Source organism: Akebia trifoliata, chromosome 12 (assembly GCF_017979445.1).
Source record: "Akebia trifoliata isolate Shusen 1 chromosome 12, ASM1797944v1, whole genome shotgun sequence".
NCBI classification, from domain to species: Eukaryota; Viridiplantae; Streptophyta; class Magnoliopsida; order Ranunculales; family Lardizabalaceae; genus Akebia; species Akebia trifoliata.
Genome location: NC_141386.1, coordinates 9,505,497 through 9,522,133, shown reverse-complemented (window position 1 = coordinate 9,522,133; position 16,637 = coordinate 9,505,497). Strand labels below are relative to the sequence as shown.

General features: G+C 35.5%; 1 long non-coding RNA gene across 1 annotated transcript; it reads right to left on the bottom strand.

Annotated features, from left to right (window-relative positions):
* Positions 1-8,844: 8,844 nt before the first annotated feature.
* LOC147388869 (uncharacterized) lies at positions 8,845-15,575 on the bottom strand. Its single transcript, XR_015170401.1, has 4 exons — positions 14,521-15,575; positions 14,274-14,432; positions 9,968-10,117; positions 8,845-9,885 (listed from the first exon to the last, which is right to left on the bottom strand). It is a non-coding gene; the product is annotated as an uncharacterized LOC147388869 (long non-coding RNA).
* Between the last annotated feature and the right edge of the window lie 1,062 nt (positions 15,576-16,637).

The following is a 16,637-nucleotide window of genomic DNA, read 5'->3' as shown; positions in this document are numbered from 1 at the left end:
CTTGAACTGGAATAGATGGAGTTTATATATCTTTGAACTCTTGATTAGTGGAGCCTCAATTTCTTTAGACTTGATCTTGATATAGTCGCGGTGTATTTGAACTTTGAATTACTGAAGCTACGATTTCGAACTTGAATTTAAAAGAGTCTCAATTTATTTGGACTCTAAGTTATTAGAGCTTCGATTTCTTGAGCTTAAATCTAATGAAGTCTTAGTTTCTTCGAACTTCGATTGGTGAGACCTCGATATCTTCTTGTGTCAAGTTTTACAAAGTCACGATTTTTTTAGACTTTGACTGTTGAAGCTACATTTTCTTTGAGCTTAAACTTGATGAACTCGTGATTTTTTGGACTCTAATTGTTGAAGCTACAATTTTTTTGAGCTTAAACTTGATGAATTTCACGATCCCTTTAGATTTTGATTGTTGAAGCTATAGTTTCTTCGAGTTTAAACTTGATGAAATCACAGTTTCTTTAGACTCTGATTGTTGAAACTACAATTTCTTCGAGCTTAAACTTGATGAAGTCACGATTTCTTTGGACTCTGAATTGGTGGAGTCTCAGTTTCTTTGGACCTTAAATAGTGAAGCTTCGATATCTTTGAGCTTGAACCTATTGAAGTCTCAATTTCTTTATACTACAACTTGATGAAGTCTTTATTTTTTTGGACTTTGAATGATGAGGCCTCGATATTTTTGGGCTGCAACTTGATGAAGTCTCAATATCTTTAGACTACAACTTGATGAAGTCTCTATTTCTTTGAACTTTAAATAGTGAAGCCATTATATTTTTGGAGTTGGGCTTGTTGAAGTTTAGATTTCTTTGGACTATGAACTTGATGAAGTCTCGTTTTCGTTGGACTCTAAACTTGATAAAGTCTCAGTTTCTTTGGACTTTGAGTAATGAAGCCTCAGTATCGTTGGGCTGCAACTTGATAAAGTCAATGTTTTTTCTAACTTTGAATGGTGAAGCCTCTGTTTCTTTGGGTTTCATCTCGATGAAATCTTGGTTTCTTCAAATTTTTACTTGTTAAAGCTTCAATTTCTTCAAGCTTAAACCTGTCGGAGTCTTGATTTCTTTTGACTTTGAAAATATGTAAACCTCGGTGTCTTTGGGTCCGAATCTAATTATTTCTTTAAATGCAAAATTCAATCAATACAGATTGTTGGACTAATATACCTAAATTTGAATTGGTCAGGCCTATTTTCTTGGTTTTAAGGTGATGGGCTTCTTTTGATAAACCCGATTATGATTTATCTGGAATCATTTTGATGATCGATTCTCATCAAGTCACAATTACTCGTCATGACATGACTCTGGTTAAATAATAATTGACTAGAAATCTCTGGCAATTAGGATTTTTTTTGAAAAAAAATGCCCCTAGTTTAAGGGGGAGACTAGATTACCAATTTGGTGACTATGGGCAAGACGTGTCAGACTCGAACGGCACATTGAATCAAATGATGATATCTTTCTAAAATTTCAAGACTTTTAAGAATATTAGGTGTGTAATATTGAAACAATTTATCTTTTTTAAAATTCGAGATGGTCTCAAAATTTGACAAACATTAAAGAATCAGATTTTTCTTTTTGAAGATTGAAATTAATTTAGCTTTTGGATCATTGAGTCAAATAAACAAATTTTGAAGATCTGAGATGTTTTCGATAACTTCTGAGTGTTCGCCAGCTTGGACACCAACATTGCCTCTCACTCGAGTTGAATTTTTTGTTGAGTAGATGAACTTTGAAGAATCTATTCCTTTTAGATTTTCAATCTAGTAAGATTTTTCTTTTGATTTTTTCCTAACTTTTGCCTAGATCGCCCTTTTAGGTTTTCATTTTAGTGGGCCTTGATTTTCCTTTTTTATGTCCTACATTTTTCTTAGGCCACTTTTTGCGATTTTTAACCTAAAGAGCTTTCATAACTTTTTTTTGTTATGCCCTAACTTTTACTTAGATTGTCCATCCAAGTTTTCAATCTAACATGTTATTCTCTTCTACAATGGGCTTTGGAGATGTTGCTCTACAATATTTAGAATCATTCTACCTTGACCAAGTCAATTGATACTCAAGAGGACTTTGTAGGTAGGTTTAGGATAGGATTTAGAAAAAAATGGGATAAATGTTCAAATTTCCCAAACCCCTCTAGTTTGGTATTCTTTAATAAGCTAGATGTTTTCTTGAAATGACTATGGATTTAGAGAGGAATCTAAATTTCAAAAATGCCCCTTGTTTGGGGAAAAAAAATTTGAACTCGATTATTCAAATTCTCAAAATGCCTTTAGTTTGACATCTTCTTCATAGAATTAATGATCCTTTGAAGAATTTTGATTTTTTTTTCTTTTGAGGATTTTTTTTAGATCGGGCCTAAAGTAATTTCTCAAGTTGCCTACGTACCCTAATTTTTTCTCTTTTTTTTTTTTGGGGGGGGGGGGGGATTAGGTCTAAACATAGTTATACCTAAACTACCATTCCCTTGGTTAGGTTGGTGTGGTTTAAGAAAGGAAATGTTAACTTACTATGTGTAGACTGCAATAGGCTAGCAATGGATGAGATTTTAAATTGGTTAAGATTGGAAAAATGAATCAACCAATCGAAGGCCCCAATAAAAGATTCATCATTTGATTTGGTCAAGGTTGGTAGATTCTAAAAAATTGATTGATTTGCCCTACAAAATCCCTTTAATTATAAGTGGCCCATTCTGGTTGGACTTGAACTTTTCTCGACAACTAACTAATTAGCACTCCACATTCTTAGAGGAGCAAATATCACTTTACAATTTGAATTTTGACTTTTTGACTGTGTGCTCGAGAAATCCTTTTTTAGTAAGGTTCGATTCCTCAAATCAGGCACAAATCCATTTGATCTCAGATATAGTATTTTCACAAGCAAAATAACCTTTGCCCAAAGAGTAGCGATTTTGACATTTCCTTCCCTAACATTTATGATGATGGATTTTGAAACTTGCAACATCATATCCTACCAACAAACTCCATGTTTGGAGGTGTTTAATTCGAGTAATATTTATGCGTTCATTTAGGTAGATCATCTTTCCATATGTATTTTCTCCATTCTGATTTTAATATTTCCTTTAGTTGATGGTATGTTCCTGTCATGCCCTGAAATCCCAACACGAATCCCTATGATTCATCAGTCAGAATCTCGAGGTGTGAGGTAACCAATCAAACAACCTACTAGAACATTCACAAGCAATAATACTTATGGAAAAGAAAATACACGTAGTGGAAAAACTTTTGACTGACATCAATACAAGAGTCTAGAGTAAGTGGAACAATCATCAAATATTGATATCGTCAAAATCCTCAATCTCATAATATATTAGATTACAAAATTTTCTAAACTAGCATGGTCCTTATCTACAAGCAAAAACTGCTAAGACCCTCTACTAATCCTCAATGACACAGTGGATGCAAGACATCAATCTAATCCTCCTTAAGGACATCCTCAAAAGATTCCTCAAAGAATGGCTCCTCAATGGCTGAATAATCTGTAAGGGGAAGGATAGGGTGAGTAACAATGGGGTATTACTCAGTAAGATGAACGCCATTCTAACAACGAGTCATACATACACAAGTAATCACCAGAATAGTTAAATAATGTAAGTTTTTTATAATTTAACATACGATAGATGTCTAAGCATACTCAATAAACAGTTATAAATTTTTTTAATTTATCATTTCTATCATTTAAAGTAACGTACGCATCTTTCAAATGAAAATATCTATTAACATTACAAAATAAGGAATATATACATAATAAGAACACGATAGTGTAGTCGATAAGAGAATAGAAGAACACACCGATATAACCACATCTGCTAAGGCAATTCGTTATTCCATACTTTCATTCTAACATGGAATCCCAATGTTATAATTTGATTTTGTGATCGGTCTAGCATACCACACTTGGATGACCATTTATCCGGTTCAGACTAGTCGTTGACGAAGAACCCAATACTTAATTCAACTAACAGTGAGGTCGACCGTTTGACGACTACAGATTAACAGTGATTACTAATTAACCCAAGAGACCCTTTACGTTGAAGCCTATCAAGAGGTAATGCATGTGAACCCCACCTACCTTTACACTATAAGAAGACCACCTTTACATAGAACGTTTCCTAGGAATAAGTAGGAGAAATTTCTAGATCTTATAAACTATAATATGCTTTAAGGTATCCAATACTACTGAAGAGCATATGATATCTAGCGCTATCCTAGATTGACTCGCTGCTTTCGGATACATAGTAACGCGTCATCCTTTATTGATTTTCTACGAACTTTTTCTAGTAAACAAAATAGTTTATTTTGTATATAGTATATTATTACTTTTAATCGAAAATACAAATAAGGTTTAGTAGTGCTCTCCAGTGATAATCATCTGTCATTTTCATTATCAACCATCCTATCTCTCTATCTATCTATCACATTTTATGTGGCATGGCCACTATCTCAAGTTGGATGAACTTTGCAACTTTAGATGCAGTGGGAACATCATTAATACGTTTTATAATATTTTCTTTGATCTCATTGGTATTTCTATTTCATTGAGCGAGTATCTATTTCATATCGAATACACCCAAGCTTGCACCTAACATATCCTCATAGGACCATGCAAACAAGTCTTTTGAAATTTCTGAGTAAATTCATTATCCCTTTGTATTCCTCTAGGGATAGGATGATTTCTATTTGAATTTCTTTAGGAATTATTTTATGTTCCGAGGTCATTGACCTTTGCTTTCTCGATTAAAGGTTGAGCCCGACCATTATCTTCTTGTTCAAAAGGGAGTTCCTTATTAGGAGAATCTATCCTTGAAGTTAGATTATTAGTTAATCCGTTAATGCATTCCAAGTATTCAAAAATTTTCTTTATCCAATCAAATGCAGATGGGACGACTATAGACACGACAAACTAACTCGACTCAATAAGGAAATAATAAACTCGATTTAAAGAAAACATGACATTGATGGATTGATAAAAAAAATTGGACTCAAGCTAACCCACATGATTCATGAAAACTCAAGACAAGTACCCACAACGGGCTCGATTACGGACTGAAGACTTGGGACATTGCTCACAACCGGCAGGATTGACGCACGGTGATCTTCAGGAAACAACTGTGTAATTTTGAAAAATTTTGGGGTCATTTCTGACGATTCACTTGGTGTTGACGTTTGTTCTAATTGACCATACTAGTGACTCTAACAAAATGGTGAACGATTGAGTTTAAGTGCAATAATAACTTTATAACCTCGTCAAAGATGGATTATCAATTTTAGTGTTACCCCCTTGATAATATTTTAATGAATCCTGAGATTTTATTGAATTTTGTGCACCAATTCATTAAACAATTCATTAATGTAATGATTATTTTAAAAGAAAAAATAATTTTATTGAGTTATTGAAAATCATTGAAAAATAAAATTTTCATTATAAAATAACTTTTAACAAATCTGATTAAATTTTTTTTTTTTTTGCAAATCATTTTTCCCTTTTCTTTTCATTTGGAAAATATTTTTCTTCTTTTGAAATGGGTAGGGTCCTGAATTAAAAAAAAATTGAATACCACTTTGATTTGAATGATCCGGCCTATCGTGATTGTTGGATCGGGATTGACTGGGTCATTATGAATCATTGTCACATTTAAAATGGATTATTTATTGGATCGGTGCACCTAGTGATATGATAGCCTTGAATCAGATTAAACAAAAGTTTGGTTATCTTGACGATAAAACTGTAACTTCCTGATCTCAACATTTGAAAAGTCCCTTTAAAAAAAAAGTAACCCAGGAACACTTACGATAAGTTGGAGTCGTGACATATAGAGAGGTTTATAGACTCTAGGTTCACTACATGCAATGTAATTTATCTGGTCACAACCTCTTGAGCGTACTCAATTAGATGGTACGTGGTGACTTGATTTGATATACCGTATAGGTGATGATCTAAGACTCCAACCCAAATCTTTGAAGTGAAAAGCAGCCAGTTTAATCTCTAGTTGAGAGGTAGCGCACGATCCTGAGTAAAGACACTCTTAATTCACCTTTCATTTAGAATAGACGTCGTCTATCCCCCTAGTACACAAGTTACAACGGGGGTAGGGTCTCACTTAGGCACTGATTTTGACCAAGAAGTGTAATTGGTGCAACTTAGATTAGTTTTGATATACCGTATAGATACGTGTCTAAGTTGTAACTTTCATAAATGGTTTAGCATCCCACAAGGGGACCCACCACATACTAGTACTACGTTGGCAATCAGGACATGTGACTTTATGGCGTACAATAGGACAAAGGCTCAGGTCGCTCTAGTATTGGTGCATCGATATACCTTTCAGATTCACCTGATTAAACGGTACTGATGTCCTATTTTTATATACCATAAAGGTACGTGATTGGAGTTGTGATTTTTATGAATAACGTCGCGTCTCACAAGGAGACTGAACCATGCACTAGTGCCACGTTGGCTATAAAGGACATGCAAACGTGTAATGCAACAAAACAAATGTGTTAGTGGTGTGTGCAAAATAGGGTGAGGTGTGTTCCGAGCGATTTTTATGAATAACGTCGCGTCTCACAAGGAGACTGAACCATGCACTAGTGCCACGTTGGCTATAAAGGACATGCAAACGTGTAATGCAACAAAACAAATGTGTTAGTGGTGTGTGCAAAATAGGGTGAGGTGTGTTCCGGGCATTTTTCAAATAAATGGGCTCGTAGGCCAAATCAAATCATCAATATATGGACATCAAATAATTATTGATCAAGAAACAAAATATATTCACAACATCAAGATCGACATCAAGGCATGTACATCAAATATATGTATTAATCTGATCATGGCATATTAGATGAGCAATCATATAATAATCAATCAAATCCAACATTGAAACAAGCACAAAAAATTCCTTTTTTTTCCAAAAATGGAAGGATTATTTTTTTTTATTTTATAATTTATGGTCCAATCAAGGATTGTTTTTGGGTGACCCAAAATAAATCGAGATTTCAACGAATATTGAATTGAGCGTAGAATGACAGTTGTGGAGATAAGGATTGATGATCCTGTTTTTTTTTAACAAATTGATTTTTTTAAAGAAAGGAAATTCTCTTCTTTGTTTTTAACTATTGCTAATTATTACAAAAATCTAAGAACACAATCCAGAATGAAAAAGATTCTGCAGCCACACCAATTTATACGTTTGAAAAAAGAAAATTAACAAACATTCTAATGATATACTATATGCAAAACTTGGTGTGGGAATAGTACACTACGTCATAATGCGCCAAAAATGACTGCCCCTACAGTCGCAAAAAGAGTCATTTTAAAAGGAGTGGTTTTTTAAAAACGACTCTCAATAGGGATATAACGACGGTAAAATAGGGATATAGCGACGGTCGCCGATCGTCGCTATAGGGTATATTTTAAAAAAAAAAAAAATTTACACCTGCCCCCCTTCGCATGTTGCTGAATATTGAAAATACCCCTATGTTTTGACATTGAAGACCTAGACCCCAACTAACAATATAAAAAGACCCAAATGCCCTTCGTCTTCAACTTTCATAAATCTAACTAAAAATCATTAATGATCTCCCACTCCTATTTCAAATGAACACCCACATTCAGTTCAAACTAAAAATCACAAAAAATAATTCTGAAATAGACAGATATACAATCCAGTAGAGGTAATCTTTCTTACTTCAAAAACTATTCTTAGATCCTATGACAATTTCGAATTGGTTGAAAAGCAAACAATTGGTTGTAGTCAACAGTTGTTAACACCAACACTGCCACCAATTGTGAGGTCTCCTGTCTCCTTCAATACTGGCTCCACTTCAGTACTTACACCCAATTCTAATGCAACAAATGATGACTCCCTCATGGACTCAACTCAATCTCCTCATACCTATTTGCCACAAACAGACTTGAGTCCACCCACTGTGGGTACTACTAGCTTACCTTTATCAATCCAAATTCCTCAACCAAATAACCTTCTTACCCATACCACTATACAGCCATTTCCACAACGAAAACATATCATGCGTACAAGAGCGCAACATGGAGTTTTCAAACCAAAGGCCTGTCTTTCTTCGAAACATCCTATCCCTCTTGCCCTTCTTGCTAGTCTTGAGTCTGATGTAAAATGAGTCTACTTGCTTTTCTCAAGCACACAAACATAAGATTTGAAGGAGTGCAATGAATGATGAAATAAATGCTCTTCTTCGCAATGGCACTTGGGTATTTGTACCTCACCAACCTAACATGAATGTAATCGGCTGCAAATGGGTCTATAAGGTCAAACAACAGGTAGATGGATCAATTATAAAACGCCACAAAGCTCAACCTGTGGCCAAGGGAGATGCTCAACAACCAGGTATTGATTACATGGACACTTTTAGTCCGGTTATCAAACATACCACTATTCGTTCAGTGATAAGCATTGTTGTTTCTAATGGGTGGTCAATCTGACAACTCGATATTCATGATGCTTTCTTACATAATTACTTGAGTGAAACAATTTTTATGGAACAACCACAGGGGTTTATTGATCAAAATCGTCCTATACATGTATGTCAATTACAAAGATCGCTCTATGGTTTAAAACAAGCTTCTAATGGGTGAAGACTCAAAATAGGGGTGTGTTTTGTGTCCATGCTATAATGCACATGGCCAATCTAGGCATCAACTCAGATAGTGTATTTAATTGCCATTCAACAATCCCGAAAAAACCCGACTAACATGACTAAGTTAACTGCCTAATGCATTGGTTCTCCCTCCATTCCCCCCCCCCCTCAGAAAGAAAGAAAAAACATTTTAAGTGCCCCATCTTTAACCCATCTTCTCTGCTCTCATGTATTAACAATCGAAGGATTTGCTAAGATTGATGATAAGGATGGTGTTTTGCTATGGAGGCAGCCATGACTGTAACGGATGTGAAACAATTCACATTTGTAGTTGGACTGGCAAAGAACATAAAGCTTTTTGTCCCTTCGTTGAAACAATCCCTACAAGTAAAACATGATAGGAGAACAGAAATTCAGAAGAGGATAAGTGAAGGTACCTGGAATGTTGAGTGAATGGCATATACACTAGGATATATCTTGCAAAGGTCATGCTGAACAAGCTTTGTGTGGATATGTTGCACAATTAAATCAATTGCAACATGATTATCACCTCCCCAGGGTATGATCACATCCGCATATTTTTTTAATGGAAGAACAAAATCATGAAAAGTAGGCTTTACAAACTTCGCATACTGTACAGTCAATACAATATTTCCAAGGTATCTTATCCATATAAGGTAAAATGTTCAAATATTCAAGTAGCATTTTAATGTAATGTGAAAGTTAAACTTACATGCATATGTGCAAAAAAAAAAAAAAAACATTACTAGATAGTCCATATTTCAGATTTTGGATGAAATTGTCTTACTTTCCTGTTTAGTAACCCAATGATGGTTGGTTTAAGTCTTTATATGATTTATGGTTCACGCTGATGGGTAGTCCTGAGGATAGAGCTTGTGAGTAGATTCAAATCTACGAATTAACTGGCTAAGTTAATGCAATCAATGCAGAGACATGGGCACAACCAAGTACTCTTCTTCAACTAATAAGTGAAAATTCAAAAAAGAGTCTATATGTGTAAGAGTGTCAATATGCCTCAGAAGCACATGCCTTGTTCTTCTTTGAATCCAAGAAATATATATATATATATATTATAACAAGATTGGTGACTCAAGGAATAAAATCATTATTTATTTTTCAAACAATGAAAATTAATTAAATATAATGAAAAGGGGTTTCAAAGAAACACGCACTCCACTTCTTCAACATGTGCAAAGGCAATGGGTCTGAAACAATGCTTCTCCCTGCAAAAAGAAAACATTGTCTAAAAACACAATGTGTAAAAACAAAGCACTTTTCAGAAGGGAAATGAAAACAGAAAGATACCTTCTTTTCTAGGAAGTTATCCCAAGCTTTTCCACTTAGGATGTATCGGGTTAAGAATTTGAGCAAGTCAAGTGGAATATAGGTTACAATACTGTAAAGCCAGATGACTCCAGCCCACCCCCAACCAATGCCCTTAATCCTTGCGAAACCCTAATCAGCATACACAACTATCAGCGTCACGACCTAGTAATTATCAAAATAGTCAAACATTGTGAGTCATAGCATGCTTCTTCTTTTCTACCGTTGACGGGTAAAATAAACAAATCTATATTCAGTATAACAGAATTTACACTGAAATAATTTACCTATCATGAAACATTGACCTATTCTCAATTCCCCAGAGAGCAATGAATAAGCAAGTCAGTAATCAACTTTTTATACTGTAACACCCCAGATTTTCAACTCATATCTCGAGAAAATTAAATGGTGAGATTTGGAAGAAAATATCGAAGGAGAGACTTAGAGTAAAATACTCAGATTTTGTTATGATTAATTTCGAGACAAATCAACTTCGCCATTAGATTCAAAAGGATCGAAATATATACATTAGCCTGTAAGCAAGTCCGAATTCGAATTCGGATAGAGAAGTTATAGAATCCTCGAATTTCATGTTAAGTGGGACCCAAAATAGTGGAATTTCGTTAGAGCAAGAATCAAAAAGATTTGATGACACCATTAGATCCGAATCGAAAAATTATTCGAAATGGTATATTCGTTTGTCGTTTTCCGAGTCCGAATAGTTAAGTTACGATCGAAACTAAAAATAAGGGGAAAATTACAAGTATGCCCTTAGTTGTGTTATAAAAGAAAATTTTGATTTTCTTTTATTTCATTTTTCTCTCATTCTCTAAGAAACCCAAACGACAGCCACTTTCAATCCAAGGGTTTCGACCCATTGTCATCAAGTTTGTGCGCAAACGAAGCCAAGTTGAACATCGACGAAGAAGACAAAGTTGTCGGCCACGTCGAGAGCTACAACTTCACCATCTTTACTTACCCATTCTTGTTCGTTTTCCCCATCCTCCATCAAAACCAGCCGGGTAGCTCGAGTAAACCCCAACACATTCCATCCGAGGGCTTCATCGAGTTAGGAGCTAGGTCTATACTTCATTGTAGAAGCGAAGGAGAACGTCATTGTCGGATACCTTGCAAACCCTTGCTTATTTGGCATCCAAGTCAGCCCAACCTCGACTCTCGAGCCCTCCAACCCTGATTTGTAGTGCTAGCTTGTATCCTTGGCGTCCACAACCAAGTAAGGGACTTCCAATTCTTATTGGTAGCTTTAGATTTCCGAAATGTGCATTTAGGATTTTGAAACAAAACTTATTGTTTGCATTTAAATCGTAGAAATTGGTATTTGATTTCAAATTCATGGTAGAAGTAGGTGTTTTGTTTATGCTTTATCGAATTTTGATAACAAAATCGTGGGTGGATCGAATGGTTCGAAAAATGGAAGAAGAAATCGAAAAAGGGATCGAAAAACCCAAAAATCGCAAGTGAGGTTCAGGCTATAGGTGGGAAGGGTCGGTGCCACCGACACCTACCGAAGGCATCCTGTCGGTCCCACCGACAGAATGTTGCTTCTGCCACCGACGAAATCAAGAAGCCGTCGAAAACTTTGTTCTGTTGGCAGGACCGTCGGTCCCACCGACACCTGCCGATGTGTATTCTGTCGGTTCTGCCACCGACAGACACAGTTTTGACCAGAACAGTGTTCTGACTCTTGGCTTGACCTCGTCACACCTTATACACTATTTCTCACCCTTCATTTCATTAAAAACATTTAAGTAAATGTCCATTTACTTTAAGTTCTTTAATGAAATTAAGGTTTTACCCCCCATTTCGAAACAATGGGAATGGTTTTAAGATCCAAATCTCAAAGGATCAAAATCCAAATTTTGGTTTTAAGAACAAAACGTAAATTTTGACGTTTTCGACAAATTTTCAAAATATAATAATTTTCACATTACTTTGAATTAGATTACAAAAACTATATGGTGTCGAATCTCATAAGCGAAACTTTCATTTCGAAAAACCCATTTTCAATTTCGAGAACTTTGAAAAATTGAGTTTCCGACACTTAGCCAAATTTTCACCAGCTTTCATTATTTTTAACAGCTTTTGCCCCGTTCATCATCGGGACCTTGTTTGTGAATAAAATTTGAAGGTTTTCAATGAAAAGACCGAAATAATGACCTTGAAAGATTGGAAATGGATGGTTGATTTGAAAAGACGAAAAATGAAAATGTCGAAAGAATGGGAAAGGGATGAAACGGTAAATTGTCAGAATCACACCCGAGGGGTGATGTCTGCCTTTTACATTGTATGTTGTGTGTAGGTTGGTGAAAGGATATCCAGGTTATTAATGAAAGGGTTGCATGTTTATTTCCGATTATGTTAGCGCATGCGCTGAGTACTGTTATTTATTTTAGGCCGGGTGGCCACGGTTGCATGGTAGGAACTGGATATCCGTTCTCAACCCTGTTCTGTTAATTTCTCTTTTTTTTAAATGAAAAATCATATATGTACGTAACTATTTTGTGAGCTGTTAAAGGGTTTGTGAATGCCTGAAGGGATAGTGTGTCACATCATCCGGGGGGTGCACTATCCTGGGATGTACGGTAGGGACCACCAAACTCATACGTGGTATGGGACGCGTATGAGAGTGGAGTCACAACTAGAATCCGGGTCCATTCCTTTCTTATCTTTACCAGTGAACGTGTATTGTAAAGGTGGTCGTGTACGAGTGGAGTGTCATTTGGGAATCACATGCACGCTTGATAGGCATAGACGAAGATGATTAGTCAGTGATCACTAACAATCTAGTAGTAGTCAAACGTTCTGACACAATCGAAAAGAGACCCATTGCTTACGGTCACGTTAAAACGGCCAGCCTGAGCGGATAATGGTTTCCGCAAGCGTGGTAGACACGACCAGCCACAAAATCAGGAACTACGATGTTATTGGGGAATATCATGTCCTGACTGGGAGCGATCCAGTCGTGAATCCCAACTCTTTAATTCCAATAACTCCACACCACGTATTATGTATCTGTTGTTATATTTCGAATTAACAAACTGAGAAGCATGTCATTATTTTAATGTTGTCAACATTGTTTGCATAAAATGGAAAATGTATAATGAGTATGGATGATTGATGTTATGTGTAATTTTTAAACTGTTTAGTTGCTCATCCCTGGCTATATGTACCAGTTGATCGTATTTTATCTTGTAAGACCTTGCATATATTAAAATGTTCAGTATGTTTTATTCGATCATGCTTAGGAAGGGTTATTAGTAGGAATTGGTTGTGGACTTACTGGGTAACCATTGTTACTCACCCTTTCCTTCCTATTTTTTTTAGTTTCAGCACTTGCAGCTGTCGAGGCAGGCGTAGAGGCAGTAATTGAAGAGTATCTGGTCGATTAGATCGACGATCAGATTTTATTGCCTGGTGAGCACTAGGGCCACATCCCTTAGTGTTGTCAATTTCCGCCAGGATGTATGTTATTTTTAGATTGAGAGTTTAGGCCTATGTTAGAGTGAGAATGTTTTTGTAAGCCTGTATATTGATAATCTTCCGCACTCTGATCTACTTACATGTTAGATGTAATATAGTCTTCCGCTGTTATTTTCCTGTATATACTTTTTATATACAGGTTTGTTATAAATTGGTTTATCAGGTTTGAGTTCCGTGAAACGCTAACATAAACAGAGGAGACCAGCCGAAATTTCGAGGTGCCACCTAGTACCTTGGAATTTGGCCTTGGGATTTGTGTTAGCGTTTGGCGGGGCGCCACATATACACTTAATAATACATACATATTGGTGAACAAAGTTTTAACCCCCTTTGTTTACTTGTATTACAGGAAGGAAATTCAGAAACTATTCTTATGTTTGTCGATCTTATTCGATTCAAGTTTCAAGTTTTCTCAACTCCCTTGTCATCATCACTCGATAAAGAAGATAACAATAGCAACATTTTGTCCAATATGGTTTAGAAGTTTCTAAATGGGGCTGATTTTTTGTGAGGTTGATCACCTCCATCAAAAGTGGTCTACAAATTAACGGTAAAAATTGATGGTCCACGATTCCTCAATGACAAAAATAGTTCCAAAAGACTTCATCACGCTATGCAAAAAAGTCATAACTCAACATGCCTATTAGCCATAGTAACCATAGGCTAAAGCATTATAACATACTGACATTAAGAAAGAGAACTAAAAACTGCAACAATTCAAATGAATGGATGTGCAACTCCTGCTAAACCATAAACATACCAAAGTAAGGTTTTAAATAGTACATACTTGATGTCGCTCTTTCCACTTGAGAAAGAATTTGCTGTGTAAGAGTTCAAAAATGTGATCTTGCATTTCATCATTTGTCATAAGCAAACACTTAAGTTTGACAACGGCATAGAGCTAATACCTGAATTTGGCCCACAAATTAAAGGGTTTCCAATAATTCTGATAAAGATAGAACAGAGAGTCGTCAATAACCAACCATAACTTCAAAGACATATGAGTGCTACAAGATTGAGAGAGCGTGGCTTACTTGAAAGTTTTTGTAGATATTTTCGGAATGGAACCGCAAAGATTGTTATAAGAAAGATCATTGTCATGCATGGTCCACATCTGTAAATGAGTGACAATACACACTAAATTGGCAACAATCACATTTCTGTCATTATGCAAATATAAGTTACCAGCCACAAAGTGGGAACTTTCTAAATGCATAGAACCCAGAACACAGTTGGCTTAATTTAGAAAATATCCTCAACTTTGGCATGGATGAAAGCTTAGAAATATTTTAGAACATAACATTTTCCATGGAGAACTTTTATACAATGAGGCTCAGTTTCTAGAAATAAAATCACATAATATGACACTTGGTATCTATTTGGTTAGCAACATATATGTTCTAAAAGCAGGCTTTAATCTATCTTAGTTTAACAACCGAGCCAATTCAAGCCAACTCTAACAATTCATGTGTTCTAATCCCAATCCTTTAAATGGTTTCTTTCTCCTCTGAGCTGTTATAAATTCTGCAATGAGTGCCTTGCTAACTTGATCTCACACACATTCAAATGAACAAATCCTCATGGTTCAGACTCTAGCCCAAATAGACCCTTTTATATCAGCTTCATGCTGGACAGAAATGAGAGCAATAAAGATGAGATTACTTTGTTACCAAATGATAGCTAACAAATGATTATCAAAAAAGAAAATAAGAAATAGATGAGAAAGGAAGAAGGGTAAGGTTTTAGAAAGAAAACCAAGAAATTTGTCAAGGTTTTTGAGAGAAACCTCTGAACTACCCAAGGTTTAGAAAGAAACCCTCAACTTAATTTTTTTTTTGGGTAAAGTATGGACTAAAAATTCTGTCTTGATGGGCCAAAATTGAAGATTTCAATGGACTTGAAGTGGTGTCACATGTTCTAGGACGTTTTTGGGTGGAAAATGGCTCTCCAACCAATTTTTAAAACTTTTCCTAAGAGTATTCTTGAAATCCTTCCTACACCATAAAACTTGGAAGATAGGTGATCCTAATAGTAGGAAACTTTATATACCTTGCTTAATATAATTTCTATAAATATTTATATCAGGAAACCTTGAATTAATGTTCAAACCCACATTGCAAAAAAACTTTGAGGTTGTGCATTCAAGAATTCTATTTGTAGAACGTACAATAAAAAGAACTCAAAAGCCTTATAAGCAGTGCATTTATCTACCTATGCATCTCTCAGCAAAGTGTGATGTTACAGTGAGTATCAACACCTGCAAGGTCTTCATTTTAGTTCAAGGCATACTAATAGGAGTCACTTGGTTCAGTTCAGATATCTTCATCACCGATGCGATCCCAGATTTAAAATATGCATAAGCTTGCACCAGTTTTTATCTGAGAAAGAAAACATTAGAAATCCGAAAGGAGGATTAATCTAGTTAAGTTATCATACTAGAAAACATTAGAAATCTGAAAGGAGGATTAGTTTAGTTAAGTTATCATACTACAGCAAATGTTCTCAAAGGTTTTTAAAAGCGCGTATCTATTACAATACTAACTTAAACGAAAGGAAAATCTTCTAGTAGAGAACCAGAATTGGAAGAGTCCATCTCCAAGTAATACTACATGCAGTATAACTAATCGAGAAAAGGAAAAAACTAAAGCTCATTGCCCGTGCGAAATCTGTGTGTTGGCAGTTTATGGGATTTCAATGAGAATGAAAACTAATGGAAGTCTATGTTTCAGCCATTAGATTTAAATTAAGTGGCAAGTTGCAGGCTCATTAAGAAACTAGAAAGTTGAGATTAATTCAATATAACTTCGGGGCATGTTAAGATATAAGGAAAGGGGGCGAAACAGTACCAACCTTCATACAAACTAATGTGACTTCCTAATAATGTTTTAATAACCAAATCCTATTCAACTACCATTACCATTAGAAGTTTGGGTCTGACTATCTTGAAAGATGTAACCGAAGTCATGCACTAGTCTGTGGAGTGTCAAAATCCAATACATGGGTGCTTCACCCTTTCATAGAAATACACGCAACATCAGGTTTTGTACTAGTAGTTAACTTTTGGAAGTAGGTTTCTCTTGTTATGTTGACTTCTTGAAAAGGTTCCTTAAAACCACTTTAGATTCATTTCATTATGGGGTAGTTATGTTAT